At 39.9% G+C, this 20,556-nt stretch overlaps 1 long non-coding RNA gene across 2 annotated transcripts; it reads left to right on the forward strand.

Annotated features, from left to right (window-relative positions):
* Window positions 1-13,209: 13,209 nt before the first annotated feature.
* Window positions 13,210-18,793, forward strand: LOC123619782 (uncharacterized). 2 transcript variants are annotated; one of them, XR_012508633.1, is made up of 3 exons: window positions 13,210-13,339; window positions 15,311-15,476; window positions 16,328-18,793. It is a non-coding gene; the product is annotated as an uncharacterized LOC123619782 (long non-coding RNA). The 2 variants fall into 2 exon arrangements; XR_006728461.2 differs by having other exon boundaries at window positions 13,229-13,404.
* The last annotated feature ends 1,763 nt before the right edge of the window (window positions 18,794-20,556 follow it).

Raw genomic sequence — 20,556 nt, forward strand, 5'->3', positions numbered from 1 at the left:
AACTTGCACTGGAAACCCAGAGATGGGTCACCTACAGTACCAGAGATTATCTGAAATACTGTAGAATCACCACATGTGGCAAAGAAGCCAACAGAGCTGAAAATTTAGTTTGCTAAATAGTCCTGAAAGCTCAATGTAGGTCACATGGCAAGAGAAATAGGCAATGATATTACTGTAAATCAAAAATCTACAAGGTCACATTCAAACTCTTCATTTTGAAAACCCTAAAGACAGACTCATATTGATGGCAGAACCCTACCAGGATGCTCATGTTGGGGACAGGAACAAACACAAACTTCCTAAATTGTGAAAACAATTTATCAAATAAAACTCTTCTTTGACCACATCCACGTAATAATAAACCACTGTATCATGAGGCTTGGCTGTATTGCAACAATCTTAATAAACAGAAGTCAGTAAAAATACAAATCTTGTATTTTTATAGGTTTTATTGTCAGGGATAAACTTCCATGTGACAGCAATTACAACTTAATTCAGCTTCATAGATGAGCTATAAAATAAAAAATTTTTTTAAATCCCAAAAAATCTATAAAAGAATCCCAAGAAATTGTTTAAAAAATTGATATTGTGTTAGCTTTAAGAACACCTACATAATCCACTTAAATGGAAATAGTAAATGATGTGGATGTAAAGAAACTCTTATAAAAATATTTCCATCAGTGTTCACTTTTAATCTAAAAACATAATAATCCATAAAAGCACAATTTTAACTCCTGAGCTTTTCTTTTGGAAAAAAATTCTGCTTTCTCCGTTCCCCACCCCGCTGAACCTGCCTGTCCCCTCCCCCAGCAGAGGAGTATTTGCTGATTTTGCACTTGTTTGTATAACACGAAAGGCTCTTAAGTAGTTTACTTAAGTGAAATATTGCATATCTTCACTTAGTGTTTTCCTGCAAAGGAATACAAAAATAAGGTCTTAATTATTTTTTAAAGTCATTTTGCAAGGACTCCAGGACATCATCACTTAGCTCTCGTCTATGTACAAGTAAATGACCCCTTCCCTCAGACTTCACAATTACATCTCAACTGTTCTATCAAAGGGTTTCGTAGCACAGTGTGGTGTCAGGTTGCAGCTATACATGATTACATTTTGAAAATTGAACACTTCTGATTCAGTGTCATTTCATAACTTTATTAGTAGGATGAATGAGTACAAGCCTCATTACCAATATCTAGAGGCCAAAGCTGTTCTTCTCTGCCTTGGAGGATATGTTCTGAATTCTGAGTGATCATGGACAACTGGAAATGTGGTCAGATGGAAATCAGTTAATGCCAATGAGAAAAACTGCACATAATTTAAAAGTAGGAAAATACATGATACAAATAAAATTACTGAGAATGATTTTTTATGTGAAAGAACAACAGAAAAAATATTCCCCCATTCTTGGTCTCTGAGTGAATCCAGCATGACTGTTAAAGCTGTGCAGGATAGTTATCTTTCAGGACAAGCGTAACGGGCTTTGGGATCCCAAAGGTTAATTCTTGCCCAACACTCAGACATAGAGTTACCACAGTACACTACTCAGCTGGGAATCCACCTATTGAGAGAAACATTGAACTTACATAAACTTCACAGGTAAGTCTTATTTGTGATGTTAAGATTACAAAGTCTCTTGGAAAAGACCATTCAGTGGCCCTGAGGATATTCACAGCATGGTCCCAAACCACCACTCCCCACTTTCACTGAGGATGGACTCAAGGGACTAGCAGGTGGGGCGAGCGCCCAGGGGAAGGGGACAGACAAGAAATGAAAGCTGCCTCTCTAGGCTAAGATCACCTCAGAGTCTCATCTTTCTGAAGTGTTTGCATTGTGCTCCTTCCTAGAAACAAGAACACTGACTTTAAAGAGCGAATTCATAAGCAAACAGCTTCCCAGGAATTGCAAAAACAGAGCTGTATTTCTCTTTTGACTAGAGTCTATCTGTACATATGAATTATTTCCATGTAACATAGAGGCTTATAAAGTATGTGAAGGAGAATTTTAAGTGTTATTTATTCACTCGTTTTATAACCTGCCTCATATCAAAAAGGATTGTAAATGGCTTACAAGGATTCTGGGAAGATGACAATGGTGAAGGCATGGTATTTATTTAAATATCCTTGAATCCCCTCATAAAGAACAGACAGAGCAACTATGATACCAAACCCCAAAAAACCCACAGGCAACATGTGCAGCAAACTAAGTGACAAAGTATCCTCCACAAACCTCAAAATATGAGGCGCCAGAGCACCCACAGCTACGAGATCTGTGTGTGGTCATCTTTAGCACAGAGGAAGTGGAGGGAAGCCAGCAGGGCATCTGGCAGCCCTGCGACGAGGGGAGGCCCCACAAGCTCTCACTGGTGGCCCCACAGCCGTCTGAGACTGGCATAGGCTGGAGGGCATCACCAAAGCTCCCTCCCAAGACAAAGTCCCACAATGAGAAGAAATTGCTGGGTCAGAATTCATTCTGGACAGGCAGGGGCAACCGGAACAAGAGAAAAGGTCCAGATAAGTGCCATGAAAACAACAGAAGAAGGAGCACAAGAGTCATCAAACTAGAAAAAAAATCCCGAACCGCCAACACCAGCACTGCTCTCAAATACTAGAAAACTCATTTCCCATAAAAATTAGCAACAGAAAAGTATTAGAGAATCCCATACAAAATTATTAAATGAGAGAGAGAAAGAGGGGAGAGGAGACCAACATCCCTACAAACAATAAACGTGCCCAAAAGACATGCCCGCGAAAAGATAAGACGTATAATCTAATGTTTAGAAGAAACCTAAATGAAATGAAGAAAATGATATAGGATATAAAGAATAACAAATTAGAATTAGGAAAAACTGGAAAAAAATGAAGTGATTGGAGAAAAGGAAAATTTGCAAAGAAAGGTGACAGAATCTGTGAAGAATCAGTAGAAGAAAAATGATATGATGTAAAGACTAAACTGGAAGGAATGCAAGAGCAAGTAAACATAACAGATGCCTTTCAAGAATTAGATGCTCAACCAACTAGAAATAGAAGGGAATTTCCTCAACCTGATTAGGGCATCTATGAAAAACTCACAGCTAACATTATACTGAATGGTGAAAGACTGAATAGTTTTCCTTTAAAATAAGAAACAAGGCAAGGATATCTGCTCTCACTCAACACTGTAGTGGAGGAGCTGAGCAGGACAGTTAGACAAGAAAAGGACATAAGGAAGGAAAACTATCTTTATTGCAGCTGACATGATCTTATATACAGAAAATCCTAAGGAATCTATTTAAAAACCATTTGATCTAATAAACAAGCAGAGCAAAGTTGCATGATACAAATGAATATACAAAAATCAATTATATTTCTATATATTTGCAATGGGCAATTTGAAAACGAAATTAAGAAAACAATTCCATTTACAATAGCATTAAAAGAATAATAACTTAGCAATAAATTTAACAAAAGATGTCCAAATTGTGTACTCTGAAAACTATAAAACATTGATCAAAGAAATGAAAGAATATGTAAATTAAAATCCCAGCTGGCTTCTTTGCAGAAATTGAGAAGCTGATTCTAAAATCCATATGGAAATTCAAGGAGCCCAGAATGGACCGACCCCCCCAAAAAATCTTTAGAAATAACAAACATGGAAGACTCATATATCCTGCTTTCAAAGCTTAACAGAATGCTACATTAATCATGACAATGTGGTAACAGCATAAGAATAGATACAGAATCATAATAATGTCAATCAATAGAATAGAATAAAAATCCATAAATAAACCCATTTACAGTCAATTGATCTTCAGTAAGATACCAAGACATTTCAATGGGGGAAAGAATAGCATTTCAACAAGTGATGCTGGGACAACTGGGTGTTTACACTGCAAAAAAAGGAAGTTGGACCCCTGCCATTCCTAATATACAAAATCTATAATTTATGAAAGATTTCTTGAGAAAAAGAAATTTTAAAATATATATTAAATCATGAACACTGATAATACAATTGATTTAAAGAAAAATATCTGAACGGAGGTTATCTATGGAGAAGACGATAGAGGTGGATGAGATTTGGAAGGAATACTCAAGGTCCTCCCTGGAAATTAGTAACATTCTATCTATAAAGCTTGGTCATGGAGATACAGATGTTTATATTGTTCATCTATATACTCCTCACATTTGCTGGAGATATTCTATTCCAAGTGTGTTCACTATTTACTAAAAGCAATTAAATTAACTAATACCATCTAATAAATGCCTAATAGAGAGCATGGACAGAGTGGAGTAGAATTATCCTGCAGTGAGGGTATGAGCTTTTAAGTTGAGTAATATAGTAACTAATAGAGTATCTAACAACTGTTGAGTGCTTATATAATGGTGCTATATAAAGTACTTTACATTCATGAATTAATTTGGTCCTCTGAACAACCCTATGAGGTAGGCACTATTATTTTCCCCATTTGGCAGATGAGAAACTTAAGGTACAAATAACTCATCTAAGATTTACACATTGAATAAGTGACAGAGAGGGAAGGAATTTGAATCCAGGCAGCCTAGATTTAGAGTCCACGCCCTTACTTTGCAATGCTCCACTCTTCCGGTGGTGGTGGAGGTGGTGGTGATGATAGTGGAGGTGGTATAAGAAAATCTGGAGGCATGCCAGTTATTCACAAGGGCAAGAGGGGGAAGTTCAGAGAGACTTTGAGATTAATCAGAAGGTTAAATTGGGGCCTGAGTCAGAAATGCCTTGAATGCCATGCAAAAGTGCTGGTCTTTATCCTTTAATCAGTGGCAGGTATTGAACATTTTTGAACAAGCAAGCAATAAGCTGAAAGTCATATTTAAGAAATGATAATAAAAAACTGGGTTGGAAAGTTGATGAAAGAACTAAATAAAGACAGAAAATCTATTTGCAGACTTTGGGGGAGGGAGGAATAGATGAATTTAAAAGAGATGACTTTGAACCAGAAGCCAGAATCCTCAAATATTATTCTTGACCACAATGCTGAGCAGTTCCCAAAGGAAACTGTGTGCAGAGGACCAGGCCCAGCCAAAGCATGTCCTTTAATACTACGGCGTCTTGACTCCTAATGAATGACATCTCTTGCTTGAAACCAGATGGATGGACTGTGTGGAGAACACTGTGTGTCTGACTAGAAGCAGGACGAGAACCTAGACCAAAGAGTGCCAAGAAGTCTCATGATTCCTCAAGCTTCCTCAAGTCTGCAAACCTCCTCAAGCTACCATTCTCAAGGTGAGGGAGGCAAGAGCAGTCTGAGAAGGGCAGCTCGGAGAGGTGAGAGCATTTACGAGAGAGCGGAGGCTCAGTGTGTCTCTTAACACATGTCTTAACACATGCCCTCCAGTTACCATCCCTCCCTGGGCACCAGGTCAGGCTCCCCATCATGGACACGGATTGGGGAGAGAAGGGCTTCCAGCCTCCCCTGCAATAGTCAAAGAGTAGGTGATCGAAATACTGATTACAGTGGTGGTGGTGGCTATGAGCAGAAACGAAGGACTTGATAAGATACCATAATGATTGAAAGAGTGGAACCATCAAAAATGAGAGTTTTGAGCCAAAATAATGAGACTAATGGAACTGAGAGAACTATGGGAACCAGAAAGAGATGCTTGCTCTGAGCAGACTATTATTCTTCTCTCCTTTTTAGGCATCACCTAAAGCAAACAAAAAACACACAAAACTTCAATAAAATTTCCAATTCCAGCTGCACCATCTTGAAGGTTCCAACAAGAGCTAGTAATTTAATATACTAGTTTCCCTACAGGTTCATGTTCTCCTTTAATTTGGAGAGGTTTTTTTGGGGGGAGTGTACATATAAGATGCTCATAGTTCTTTTTATGAGGTAGAACAGAAAATGATAATGGTTTCTTACTAAAGATAGTAGTTTCTCTTTCTTGAGCACTGATTTTATTCCAAACATTATGCTAAGCACTTGATACATATTACAGCAAAAATGTCCACAATAACACCACCAAGGCTATTGTTGTTTTCATTTTGCTGATGAGGAAACTTAGGCACTGAGAAGTTAAAAATGTTCAGAAATTTGTCCCAAGATACGTAGCCAGTATTGGCGGGTTTATGCTGCAAACCTAGGTCTGACTTTAGCCTGTCTCATCCAGGGTCACAAACGGTGTTCATACTGACTCTGATTTCACTTTTCCAGAATCTATCATTCGCCTTTCAAAGCACAAATTTTGCTCAGGTGGTCACTTTTATCTTTTAACTAGATCGCAACTCACTAGTTATTTAATGAATTGCTAATCCAATCAGTTTGGCCAGCACTCTTAATTCCATCTTTATTTGTTGAAGCATGAAGCTGAATGAACATCTACCATGTGCCAAACACCTCATTCTGCTGGAGGAATTGAAAACGGAGACTTTCTTTCCATGCCCATATGGTTTATCATTTGTGGAGAGACACACCTTGAGAAATAAAGCACAGCATTCCAAAACTAGGCAGAGCATCACTGCACAGCATACCAATTAGACCCTTATAGGAAAAAATTCTATTCTGGGGTCACCAATTTGAGTCCAGTTTGGACAAAGGCTACACCTAGCATGCAAAATGACAGCAATGACAGATGATAATCTAATGTGAATTCTCTCCACCATCAATTCTTGCAGAGAGACTAAGGCAATAACTTTTTTTCTCATCTGTATTTAAATTTTTTTTCTTTTTACTTTTTGATCCCCTTCACCCATATATCCCATCCCCCACTCCCCACCTCTGGCAGCCACCAATCTTTTCTCTGTATCTATGAATAATAACTTTAAAAAAAACTTAAAACTATAGTAAGTCAACTATGCTTCAATTTAAAAAAAATAAATAAGCATTGTAAAGAACAAATAAAAGAATATATGTAAATATTAAAACTCTACTTCAGTAGCTACAAACCAAACATAAATACTTGAAATTATTTTTCAGAATTGATCTGATAAAATAGCTATTTTTCATTGAATCATTCAGGTCTTTCCTTTCCCAAACAATTATTTGGGTCTGAACAACCCATGTAATTACTTTAATCATCTCCTTTGCTTTAGCAGAGAAGACTTAGAATGAGAAAAATATTTCAGGCTCAAAGTTTAGAAAGTAAAGTCAGAAGGGGAAAAAGTCACAGACCTGGATTACCTCTGCCTGAACAGCAACAATGAGTCAGTAAGTCCACAAGTACAGGAGACGGATGTTAGACTGAAGCGACGCTAAACTCAGAGAAAGGGAAAGAAGAAGGATAGTGATGTATTAACAACCTTCAATATTTTTCTCTCCAGTTTTAACAGCTTTATCTTAAAATCACATCTCATTGTTTGGGATGAATGAAGAACTTTTGGTAAGCCATTTCATGAATGCTCAGGCTTCTGGCATTGAAAAAGTCCAAGTGATGCAGTCAAGGACTTGCCTGGGAATGCAGTGATTCAGAGGTAAGCTCAGTAGCTCACATCTGCTGACTCTCAACCGAAATAATGCTTTAAAAATGGTCTCATATTAAGTCACCTGGAGACAGTATCCTGTGATGTTTCTCCGTTTAATAGGGAATCTATCATTCTCCAGGAGCATCACTGACTTAAACCCACATCTCATGGTAATAAATTCCAATGCAGCCCACAACTAGTCACGCAGAGAAATACACTATGTATTGAACTACAACCATTTTTTGCATGTTTGGTAGAACACAGAAGCTATTTTGTTTCACAAGTATAACATGATGGTTTTTATGGGGGAAGTGAAGAATAATGTATCCAGTGGGGGAGGAATGTAATTAACTTGAATACAGAGTATTGGAACTTGGCCAGGACAATAGCCAAGTTACTGAAAAAAAAATTCCATTTTGGAAACTGAAAACAAAAATGGTATCCCCTTGTAGAAGTTCATATTCTCCTAGTTATTATTTTTCTCTCTCTCAAAGAAGAAAATATGTAAAAAGATACTAAAGGACTATATCAGAAATAACATTTGCAGAGCATCCAGTGCATACCAGGCACTGTGCTAAACATTCTCAGTCTTTTTTCTTTGTTTTAATTGAAGTATAATTAATTTACAATATTGTGTTTGTTTGTAGTGTACAGCAAAGTGATTCAACTATGTGTGTGTTTGTGTGTGTGTGTGTGTGTGTATATATTCTTTTTCAGATTCTCTTCCATTACAGGTATTTGATATAGTTCCCTGTGCTATATAGTAGGTCCTTGCTGTTTATCTATTTTATATATATGTTATGTATATGTTATATGCGTATATGTTGATCCCAAACTCCTAATTTATCCCTCCCCCCAACACCTTTCCCTTTTGGTAAACGTTCTCAGTCTTAAAGAGTCCTCTGTGCCAGTCTGTACAGCCTCCCAAATGCCTGTCCCTTGGCCCCTTTTTTGTCTGACTAATGATTCCCCAATGGTGCAATGCACTTGTAGGAAAACAGACCTGGAAAGAGGCTCGGGCTGTTGAGCAGGAAATTCCAGGGTCCCTGGTACCTGGATAATGGCCTAAGAGGCAGAGTGGGTGCAGGGAACACAAGCTCCAGGGGAGTGCATCCCCTGACCCTGCCCGTTCCTCAACTCACATGGGCCCAGAGGCCAGAATAGGGACTTCTAAAACGTGGAACCTGGTGCAGATCCCGCTGCCCCTTCCCACCTCCTGCCTGGGTCTAAGGCTCGTGCTACCAACCTGGATCTAACTCAGGGCTGACTCTTAACCACTAGGCAAACAGCTTCCTAGAACACAACAGGTGTTCAAAAAGTGCCACCTTAAAAAATGATTGCACGAGACCAGGCACTTGTCTTCTTGAGGCTTAGAAGGAAAAAGACTTGTGCTTTATCTGTGGAACAAAACTGAAAAAATGCTAGGCTAAAGGAGGAAAAGAGCGCTGCTCGTCACCAGTTTTCATACCTGCGACATCTGGTTAGATTTGCCTTGGGGAGCACCTGGCAGCTTAGCAGTCAGGGAAGACACTGGTTTCCCAGCACACAGGTTCCGGCATGCGGGCTTCACCACGGCACAGGACTCAGCCTTCCACCCAAGATAATCCATCTCAACAAGCCCAGAGGCAGTACTGGGTTATGCTGCTTAACCAGTTGTGTATTTCTAGGAGTGGATTAAGAAGAAAATAAAGGAACTGAAAGTCAATCTAATCAGCATCAAAAATTGTCCCAGCAGGGCCTCCTGGTAGCAGGTTAAGGTGTTGTTCCTTTGAATCCGTTCAAATCAAATACCTAAGGGAAGTGGAAATTTAGATTCTTTATTAGTCTTTTTACAACAGAAGAAATTTTTTTTCTTTATGATTACCAAAAAAAAAAGACACATGCTCTTGGGGAATAATTTTGAAAATGTGGAAACATACAGTGAAAAATCAATCACATTCTCACCAACTAAGACAATGACCATTAGTATTTTATTGCACTTTTACATTCTAAAATTATTACTTGTTACTTAATTACAGCTTGTCCTTTCACCTAACATTTAAATAAGGATTCTTCCATATTACTAAGAATCTTGTGCTTCATTCATTTTAATAGCTACATAGTATCCCATTGTATAGATTTTCTTAGGGTTAACAGTTAACTCTGTCCTTCTCACGTTGGTGGGGGGCTTCGTTTTTACCGTGTTTATTTTTACTTTTACTTTTGTTTTGCTTTACCTTCAATATAATATTATATGTGAATGTATAGAATATATAAACACATAAGCTATATTTGAGGAAGTCGGGTAACTGGGTCAAAGGGGCAGACTATTATTAGAGTTCTGCTAAATTGCTCTCTGAAACCAGAGATCCAGTTTAAACACCATATTCTCACACCACCTCTCCCACTAGCATGGATCACTATTATTTGTTTGAATATTTGATGACTGATAAGCAGATATGGCATCCCATTATTGTCAATTGTACTTATAAGGAAAGCAATTTAAGTAAGTAGAATTATACCACATTTACCATTGAAGTGTTTTAAAAGATCACTTTATCTGACTGTTAAAAATATTTCCTGACTTCAATCAATGACAAACACACAATAAATACCTCTGAATTTACTTTGTTCTTAGACATTTTATTTTATTTGTTGCTATTCATAAAATCAGAGGTGTAGATGCCCTTGGTCTGATCTACAGAAAGGGCAGACTTTTGAGAGCATGTCTAAAATTTTATTTTTATTCTTGAAAACCCTAGTCTTATTCTCCTAAATTCAATTTCTTAAGAATCACAGTGGCCTCTAGCACTAGCTGGAACGACTGCTTCTTATCTTAGAAGCTTATTACCAACTTCCATCTTGTTACACTTCCCATTCTCCGGGGTACTGCTTGCCATATGTTTATTTTTCAAAATTCAAACCTAATTTTTTGGTGGCATCAATGAGGATTATTCCTTACCATTCAAGCTAACTATATTTAAAAACAAACCAAAAAGCAAAAGGAAACAGGTAAGAAGATTACTAGCCTGAAAGGAGACTCGCTTGTTAGAAAAGCATCCACACACCATCTTCAGCAGGATGTGGGGGTTTTGCCACTGACTTTTTTCTATTCATGGTCTCACTTGTGCACAGTAGAAGCAAAAGGAGCTGGTTGGTGGTCTGTGCCCGTCCAGTCAATGCTGGGAAACTGTCAGGATTACAATGCTCCTTTGTCGGCTGGCTTGGCAGCAATGCCAAGAGCTGAATGGGCCACAGAGAATGAACTGGTTATGACGACTGCTGGGTCTCCCCAAATGACCAGAGGCCCTCCCCGCCTCATCGGCCGGCCACCCTGGGATGACAGTGCGGACGTGGAGATGCTCCCAGTCCTTCCACGGACATGCTGCCCCAAGTTGGCCGGCGGAAAACTCTGACATCCTGATCATCAGTCTAATTCAGGAAAGGTACCAATCTCACTGAAAACTTGCAAAAAGAAAGCAAATAAAGAATATCGAAGGTAAATCCTGAAAATGCTATGGCATAATGTTGTGCTAATCTCTCCCACTGAAATTGCACGGGGATTGTCAGGGACAGAAAGTAAAGGATTAAAGAAACAAATCTGGAACAAAACAGGGGGAAATATTCATGGGGAAAATCTGATCTGATTAATTAAGATCCTAAACATTTTTATGTTTGTTTTTGACACATCACATCTCCCAGAGTCCCAATTTTCAAATTGAGATGCAGCCCCCAATAACAGAGAGAAGGAAACTGAAGATTACGAATTGGGTAGGACCAAAAGATTACTCAACAAAAATTAGTTGTTTTCTAACAGACTTCTGCTAACCCAGACTCCTGGTTTTATTTAAGAAGCCCCCTGCCTTTGAAAATACACAGGGTCTTTTCAATAGCAAAAGATCACATGATGTTCATCAGGCAGTGGGGCCTAATCCTTTAATGCTGCTGTCTCTTTACATTATAAACATTCCAACTATATAAGTTGGAACGATTTTTCCCTTAGCTTGTCTTTTCTTCTTCCTCTCTCTTTAAATTTCAAGTTTTGCCAATTAGTACAGAATATGCCTTCTGTACCTCCTTTCTAACCTCCATTGAGGAAGAATCCGTGGTGCCTTAGAACAAAGGAAGACAAGAAGATGAGGCAGTAAGCACATCCATCTCCCCCTTCTCACTTTGGGTTGGTCACTGTAGACTACGTTCCAGTGGAAAAACCACAACCACAGGCCACTGCATGTAGCTCAGGCTCCTCCCTGCTCAACGTCTCTGCTCCTGTCCAGCTATTGGTTTGGCCTGATGGGTTCGGTTCCACTTACCACAGATGGAGATGCATTTACAGCTACTATCAACGGTTTTTCTTGATCCAAACTTTACATCAAAAAGGTAACAACCATAGTTTGAATTCTGTGGCGTGTTTAGCTTAAAGAAGAACGGATTGGGGTGGAGAGAAGGATGTATGACAGTGGTCTTCAATAGCTGACCATCCTGGTGACGTAGGATTGGACTTCTACAGGAATACAGAACCATTACAGCTGTGATTCTTAAATGGGGGTGCGGCGGTGAGTAGGGACACTTAGGGACTGCTTCAGGTTACACCTCTGGTGAGATGCTAGTGTGCCTGCAGTGGAATGTCACTGTTATCCTGAGAGTTTGACCAATTTCTTAGGAGTGTTAGGATAGAAAAAGTTGAGATGTATCCAATCGGACTATGAATGCCACAAAACCAGTTGAACTACATGTAATTTCCTCATCTTCTAAATCCTAAAGCCCAGCAGGGCCTGACATATGTCAGGTGCTCAAAAAATGCTTTTTGAAGTATTATTTTATTGATAAATAATTTTAAAATAAACTTCAGGGAAGCAAATTTCATTTTAATATAAGAAGAATGAGTAGAATGACCTAATAAGAAGCAGTGTCCAAGGTGGGCTTGCAGAGACAGGGAACTCTCCATCTTGGGAAGAGTTCAGACATAAACTGGGGAGACTTATGCATGAACTGGAGAGTTGGTCTGGTTTATGAGGCTAAAAGAGTATCAGCCCATTCAGCTCCAGGCCAAGGAAAAATTCCAACACTTTCTACTCCTTGACCATGAAGACATTCATTATTTGAAGGGTATAAAAAGATGCATTCTGTAATATCATCAGTTTAAGCCAGGGCCCGAATCCCTGTGCCATGTTTTCTGGGAGTTCTGTGTTCAATGTAAGCCACAGTTTACTAAATCCTAAATTTTAAATTTTTATTCATAATACTTCGGATTTTACTTTTTCACTAAGAATAATACTTGTAGCTTCAAAAGCCCCCGAGGACATGGTCTTCTTCACTAGAGCATCATTTGAATGCTGATCATGTTAGCCTAGAGCTGTGCCTCACAGGTCCTTTAGTCCCAGGTCCTTCTTCCTGCAAAATCGAGGCCTCTAAACCTATCTCTTTGTTACACTAATTTGGAACCCCAAATTTCCAAATTAACTTGAGTGGCTTGCAAGAGAATTCCAACACTTCTTGAAACATTGGAAGTCTTTTAAGATTTTTCTCTCCCTTCTCTCCTCTCCCTCCTCCTTCTTCCTCTTCTTTTTCTTCTCCTTCCCCTTCTTCTAATTCTGAATGAAGTTCATCATCTAAGGAAATAGGGTACCTTGATAATCTCTTCTTTGATGTCTATGTATTTTAGGTTGACTTATACTGAACAATTGCAGCCCATGGAAAGGAAGGAATAAAGTGGGAAGCCTCGTGCCCAACCATCAGATTTGCTGCGATGATCTTTTGGTGAAGAGCGCCACCTTTCATCAGCAAACTGAGGTGGCCTTTCTGTGGGCCAGAACCGGAAGAGTGACTCAGCGATCACTAGCACTTTCTCTTAGCGTAGTATTCAATTACCTTTTCTACCAACAATGGCAAAGTGCCATTGGCTGAGATGGTACCTCATTGTTGTTTCAGCGGAAGCACACAGGAGGTGGGTGACTTTATTCCTTCACATTTAAGGACTCTCACAGGTCTTCTAGGCTCCTCCTGCTACAGGTGAGGAGGTGGGGTCTGGAGCAGTACAGTGATAGCATATACCCTCCACGTTGACCCCACGCCCATTGACTGCTGCCCTCAGGCCCTTTCCTTTGGGCCTCTCTCCCCTGACTTGGGTTCCCAGAATTTTGCTGTGTTGAGGGTACTGGAAAGATTGGGACTGTATCAAAACTAATTGTGATATCTTAGGCTTATCTGTATTTTGTCTCTATACCTTTACTATCTTCTGCTTGTGTTAACAAAGTACAGCTCTCTCCATTCTTAACACACAAAAAGTCACAGATACTGATTCTAATTAGAATTGTATTAATCACTGCCTATGTCTGTAGAATCATTTGTGTAAAATTTTTGAAAAAGCATTTTAGGTTCTTCCTTTGTAGGGAGTTGTAAGTGATTTAAAATACATGCCTGCATGTATTATTTGATGTTAATACAGTTTTTCCTGAATAGCATGTTTGGCTTTTAACAGAGATTTTTGGAGACAGTGCATTCTGAGTGCCAATGGACGGAAATTTCCCTTACAATATATGATTTACTATAAAAGGCTGTTGCTGCTGCAGGAAAAAGACAAATAGCTAAGGACGAGAATGTAAATTCAAGTTCAGTGTCTAACACTTAGTAACTCTGTAACTTAACCCAAGTCACCTAAACTCTCTGAGTGGAGGTGTGTGTGTTGTTGGCAGGTGGAAGGGAAGGAGTGATAAGAAAATCTATGCCGCCTTTCTCATTGGACTGTTAGCATCAAGTCCGACAATATACTTGAAAGTTCTCTGAAACTTATAAATCAAATTTAAGTTAGTATTATAATGGTCAGAGCGTTTGCTTGCTTCTACGTAGCATATTAATTGAAGGTAGTGTGTTTAAAGGTTAAAAGCTGGGCTCTTTGATCTGCCAACTTGAATGGAATCCCAGCTTCCCCACAAACTTACTGTGTGCCCTCTGGTGAGTACTGAACCTGCCTAAGCTTGACATGCTGAGGGAACACCAATTCAGTGCACATCTTACTGAGCTGTGCTAAGATAGAGCAGAACAGTGATGCACGCAAGGTACCGAGTGGGACGTCCGGCCACAGCAAAGAAGCATTAGTTTGTTTTAGTATTATGAGATTCCTGGCTCTTTCTGTTCATATGGTTCTGTGGGTGTAAATAATGCGGGAGAGCTGGGCCTCTTAGCCCTCAAAATATTTTACTCAGATCTCCTTCCCCTATGTTTAAAGCTCTAGCTGAGACATCACTTCAAAGGACACAGAGCAAAGGAAAGTACTGTGAAGCAAAATTATTAATAGTAAGGATTCATGAGTTTGAGGGATAAACACAAAAATAAGTGCTTTCTGTTCTGCCCTCCCTCCTCTTGTCTTCAGAACTACGTCCCTTACAAAAAAATTCTCCAAGAGAAGAGTAGATTTCAGGAAGTCTTCTTGACTCTGTCTTAGTAAGTGTCCCCAGTAACCTAAGACTCTTTGTAAACTTTATGAACTTATAGATAAGTCATTGCTTGAAAAAAAAAATGTTACAAATAATTTGGTTCTTTCAGATTAAGAACGTAAGGACGTCTAGTCTCTTCCTGTTTTTTTCTCACTATACCCAATGTTCCGGTTCCATGAGTGATCCAAAGATCGTTAATGCTTCGACATTACATACACTCAGATTCACGTTGTGCTTCTATTATCTACTTTTGGGTATCCTTGGGAAAGTTGCTTCAGTTCTCTGAACCTCAGCTGCTTTGCTCATCAGATGAAAGCAGTCTTGCAGAGTTCCTCTGAGTCTTGGAATTAATACCTAGAAGCCCTAAACACATAATAAGCCTTCAACAAAATGTTACAATCAAGTATTTCTCTCTTTTACGTTGTCTATTATGATTATTCCCACCTTGATGGCCGCCATTTCTCTGCCTATCACTGGCCCAGATTCCTCAGGACTGAAGAAAAACAGAATAGAAGAGGACACGGAAGCATGATGAGAGCAGAAAGCTTTTGCTAAAACCAAATCAGCAAACACAGGACAATAAACATACTCCACCGTCCAAAGGTGAAGGCACAGCTGGCTTCACGGAGCTGGTGAAACAGAACACTGGTGAGATAATGCCACCTAGTGGTGGTTTCTTGATATTACAAGCAGTGGGGAGATTACCGAAGGAGCCTCCAGTTTCTTCCCCTGGTCTTCATTGAGAAGACCATCCTTGTCCTGAGTGGGGCTGTGGACGGCACTCGCGGATCTGCTCAGTAGCACTTCACGGTTTGCTTGTTACTTCTACGTTAATAGTTATATCCTCTCGGTGCTTATAAGTTAGCTCATTAGCAACCGATCGGCAATAAACCAACATATTAATCAATCACAAAGTAACAAAGGATGATGAGATTCTCCCTGACAAATGCAAGTTAAACCCTGGCCTTGGTCTCCATTTCCCCATCTGAAAAGAAGGAAGAAAATATTTACTGCTTTTGGTAAATTATCAAAATTATGATAAGTTCATGAAATTATGAGCATTCAAGGAAGAATATTTTATCCATCAATATAGTACACACTGCAGTTACTGAAAATTAATTGTCTTTTAAACATAATGATGTTAAGTGAGGAGTTTTATAGTGCTCTATGGACATTCAGTCCTGAATTCCTGAGAAAGAGACAATGAGCAGATTCAATCAGCATTATATGATTTATTTATTTGTTTATATAGTAGACTCTATGAAGACAGAATAACTTCACCAATAAGGGAAAAATCGGTTGGATTTTTAGCCCAAGTATAAAAGCAACGTATCCTTCAACTATAGGGAATCTTGTCTTAAAGTTTGGAATTTTAGAATTAGAAGGTACTTTAAAAATTAGATGGTCCAACTCCTTCTTTTATAGATGGCATTACATTTATCTAACTCATATTTTTGTGATTTTTGTCTTTTAACCTTGATTGTTATGTTTTATTACAGAACAGTCTGGATCTATTAACAAGTCAGGCTGTAAAACACCTTCTACAATGTGTCATTTATTTGGAGAGAGTGGGCCTGGCAAAGAATAAGAAACAGCCGAAGGCATATACAAGCCCAGTGCTGCTCCTGTTTTAAAGGCAGTTTAAAGCTCAAATGTGGAGAGAAGAGGAGGAAACAGAAAGTTAGAGTGGGACACATGCTGCTGCTGCTGCTGCTGCTGCTGCCGCCGCTCTGATGGCGGACGGGCGCTGGCCTCGGAGACAGGAAGGACCATCCCAGCATCCCAACCCTCTGCCACTTACACCCCCCCCCAGGGTGTGGGAGAAGAGGGGAACAGGTGTGCCCCAAGCCTGATACCCTTGCTTCATAGAAATGTCCTGGCCTTTGGACCAACAGCTCCTCTTTGGGTAGAAGTTGGAACACATCTCCCAAACAGACTGATTTTGTTCTTTAAAGGAACATGTTTGAGCTCCTGATTTGTTCTACTCTACAAATATCCCAATGGCTTTGGGGCTTTTGGCCAAAGTGATTCCATCCCTGAAGTGCATCTCCTTTTTACATCTCCACCACCAGCAGCACCATTTTCTCATCACCACATCTAGGGGAGTGCCATGCTAGGTTCTAGGTTTCCCGGATAAAAGATGGATCAGACAAAGTGTCTATCCCCAAGAATCTTTCTGCCTAGTATCACTATCATGATAAAACTGCATGAGAAATATTCCTTGAGTTCAGAAATGTATTTCCAAAAATTTAAAGTATTCTTCTGGGGCTTCATGGTTTGCTATTTGATTTTCCCACCTTCTGAGGTCAAGTCCTACTTTGAAATGACAGGGGCAACCACCAGAAATGGCACAGGATCTAACTTACATGCTGAAAAATGACCATTTCATTAGGTTGAACCAGAGATACACACACAACCTGAATTATTCCTAAAGAAAGCTTGAGATGCGCTTTGCCTGGAACCTTTCTGCTCCATTCCCCTCCAGGCTCTGAAATACGATTCCTTGGCAATACAGCCACTTCAGATTCAGTCTTTACATAGTAATGACATAGGTTCCATGCCGCTCCAGATGTATAAGAGTATTGGAATTTTGGCCTCTGGGATAACCGAGGTGTTGCTATAAAACATACAGGTTTACTCTTTAACAGTCAGGAATGTGCTAGAACAACTACAGCATTTCTTTTTGTTAGAAGTAAAAAAAAAAAAAAATCCACATTGTTGGAAGGTGCATATTATCAGAATTTATTCCTGGTTCTCTTTTAATATAATTTGTTCTATACACTACTTCCCTTGGCTGCTGTTTTGTAGGAGTAACTATTGTTCTTCGCTTAAAAGGAAAATGCCACTGCTGAGTGCACGCAATGGTTTCATTTCTTTCTCTGTGTTTGGAGAAGGACGCTGCCACCACAGCTGAGATACCTGATGGGTCGCCATGTAGGGGCTCCCCCAAATGGCGGCCGGCATCAAGGTCCTCTGTGAGGTTCACCTGGAACCCGCCCTACTTCTGATAATGTACACCGATGAACCGGGGCAAACGGTAGCTTCCATCACTCTGGAGGGATGAAAGCTCGAGTCAGTCGCCTGTGATAAGAATGGAGTGACAGAGTGGTTAAAGATTCTTGTACCATCATGAAAATCCTTAGTCACTGAAGATGGTCATCTATGGAGAAGATTTGTGGGCTTACCAACAAACTGGTGTAGGGGATTATTTACTCAGATCATAATTTAAAACAAAAACCAAGCAGTAATATTGTCTTTACACATGCAGAACCCCTCCACGCTGTAATCCAGACGTGTCCGGGGGTGACTCTAACACACCTATTTAATGGCACTGGCTTGGAGCCAAACTGCCCTTGCTCTGCTTAAGGTTAACTGGAGAGAAGGCACATCTTTCTTGGCAATGCCTTCACCGTCACCCTCAGCCACTACGGACATGGTTCACCCTGGGCTGTTCATCTGAGCGGAAGGCCCTCCCTTAGCTCTTTAGTTAATGGCTGGTTTTATGGGGGATGTGCACACTCTTGAGTTTTTCTGTGCACTACAATCCTATACCACAGGCAAGAAAGTGTCAAAAGACAACAAAGCCCAATCTGTTTCCCTTGAACACTCCCTTTTGTAATATTCCTCTGCTCCCAGACTTAATATCCTACATTTATCTTGTGAGCTGAATCGCTCCGTTTTAACCTAGTTACATAAATGATCAAAGCCTTCCTCTAATTCCCCTCGTCTTTCCAGGGTCTCTGCAGACAAGTTCCCGAGTCTTTCTGCGCTACTTCAGAAAGAGGTTGCATGTGAAAATTGCTTGTTTACTTTATTTCCTCATTCATTTTAATGTAAACACAACATCCATTTTCTGCCAATTAAAATGTATCAACAATATGAGGACTTTAATTGTCAGCACTTTCATTTTGGACCTACAGACGAGTGTCTTAGCTCAGCATGAGCGAGGTGTGTGCCGGATAATTCTCGGCTGTGGGAGGGGTGTGCTTTGTAGGAATTATAGCAGCCATCTTGAACTCTACCCACTAGATGCACGGCCCCCACCCTGCTTTGTGACAACCAAACATGCCTCCAAATATCATCAAATGTTCCTTTCGGGCAAAATCACCCTGAGATTGAGAACCACTGATATAGACCAAATATTAACCTTTTAACCAATGAAGAATAGCAGGCAGAAGCATTATTTCTTCCTTAGGTATCTAAAGGAAAAATAAAAAACAAAAACTTGGGTCTTGGTCAGACTTTAGTCTATGTTCTTCTGTCAGTTCCTAAAGCATATTTATAAATGTTTTCTGGACAAACTTTCTCAGATCAACCCATTGCTATCTGTTCTCTGGCCCAACGCTTTACATGAATCACCATATACAAAATCTGTTTTATATATAGAATCCCATTTAATCCCACAATGATGAGACGTGGTACTGATGGTCAGTTGGCTGGGAGGCAACAGAGCGTTATGGAAGGAGCGATTTGGAAGAAGACATTCCAGAGCTTCAATTCTGGCCGCACTGTCGACGGGCTATGAAAACTTTGGCCAGTTCTTCAGCTTCTGTGCCACTCAGTTTTCTCATCTGAAATCTGGGATTATTAACATCTTGGAGGGATGTTGGGCAAATTAAAATGAGGTGAGGTGTGTAATAATATATCTCACTAGTGGGGGCTCCATCAACGGTAGCTTTCTCCTATTAGAACATCAACACCAGGGCTTTGTGGACTCACCACAGCCACATGCTGAAGCAGCTTTCTCAGTAGTGGTAGGTTTGGCCCCCACTCTGGTCCCAGACCTCTTTAAGGACGTGATAGATAGAAAAACCCTCAAAAGCAACACATTTCAGGATAGTCACAGATTCACTTGAAGTGTATATTGAGCCCAAGTGATGAATCCCTCTAATGAGAGCTTTTCTTCCAGTTGACTCAGTAAGTGGTAGAAATTGTTTTCCTTGCCCTTGCTTTAAATGGGCGCTCCCTTCTGCGGAATCCAATTGGCTCCAATCCCCCTGATGCTAGTGGTTGGCCAACATGGACTTGAAATAAGTCACTGGTTTGGTAGAGTGCAAACAGGTTTACCAATGTCCCTTCTTCAGGGGGAAAAAAAAAAGGTAAAGAAGGGTACTTGGTGAAAAGGGATCAAGGTCACCCAATATGATGAGTCAACGCTATTCATTTCCTATTGCCGCTGTAACACATTACCACAAACTGAGTAACTTAACCCAGCACAGATTTACTATCTCACAGCTCTGGAGGTCAGAAGGCCAAAATAAGAGTCACAAAAGAATCTCTCTAGTCTCTCCTCTAGTAACCTCAACTCATTTTAAACAAGTTGCAATACTCACTCCTGTTCTCTCTGGAGCCATCTCCAGGTAGGGCTCTGCTCACCCCCCATGGACCAAACCTGCTCTTGTCAAGGTCACCAATATTGAATGTGCTAAATCAAGTAGTCAAATCTCAGTCCTTATCTAGATATAATGTTGACTGCATTCATGACACTCCTTCCGTTTTGAAATATTTCCTCCATTGGGCTTCCAGGACACAACTGTCAGTTAGTCCACTTCCTACTTCACTGGTTACTTCTTCCTGTTCTCCCAAACTCTAAATGTTGGCTTGCCTGAGACCTGAGGCTTTAGACATCTTTTCTTCTTCATCCACATTTCTCCCCAGGTAGTCTCATCCAGTTTCGTGGTTTTACAAGCCATTCATATGCTGATGACACGAAGTTCTTACCTTTCCC

Source organism: Camelus bactrianus, chromosome 8 (genome assembly GCF_048773025.1).
Source record: "Camelus bactrianus isolate YW-2024 breed Bactrian camel chromosome 8, ASM4877302v1, whole genome shotgun sequence".
In the NCBI taxonomy this organism is placed as follows: domain Eukaryota; kingdom Metazoa; phylum Chordata; class Mammalia; order Artiodactyla; family Camelidae; genus Camelus; species Camelus bactrianus.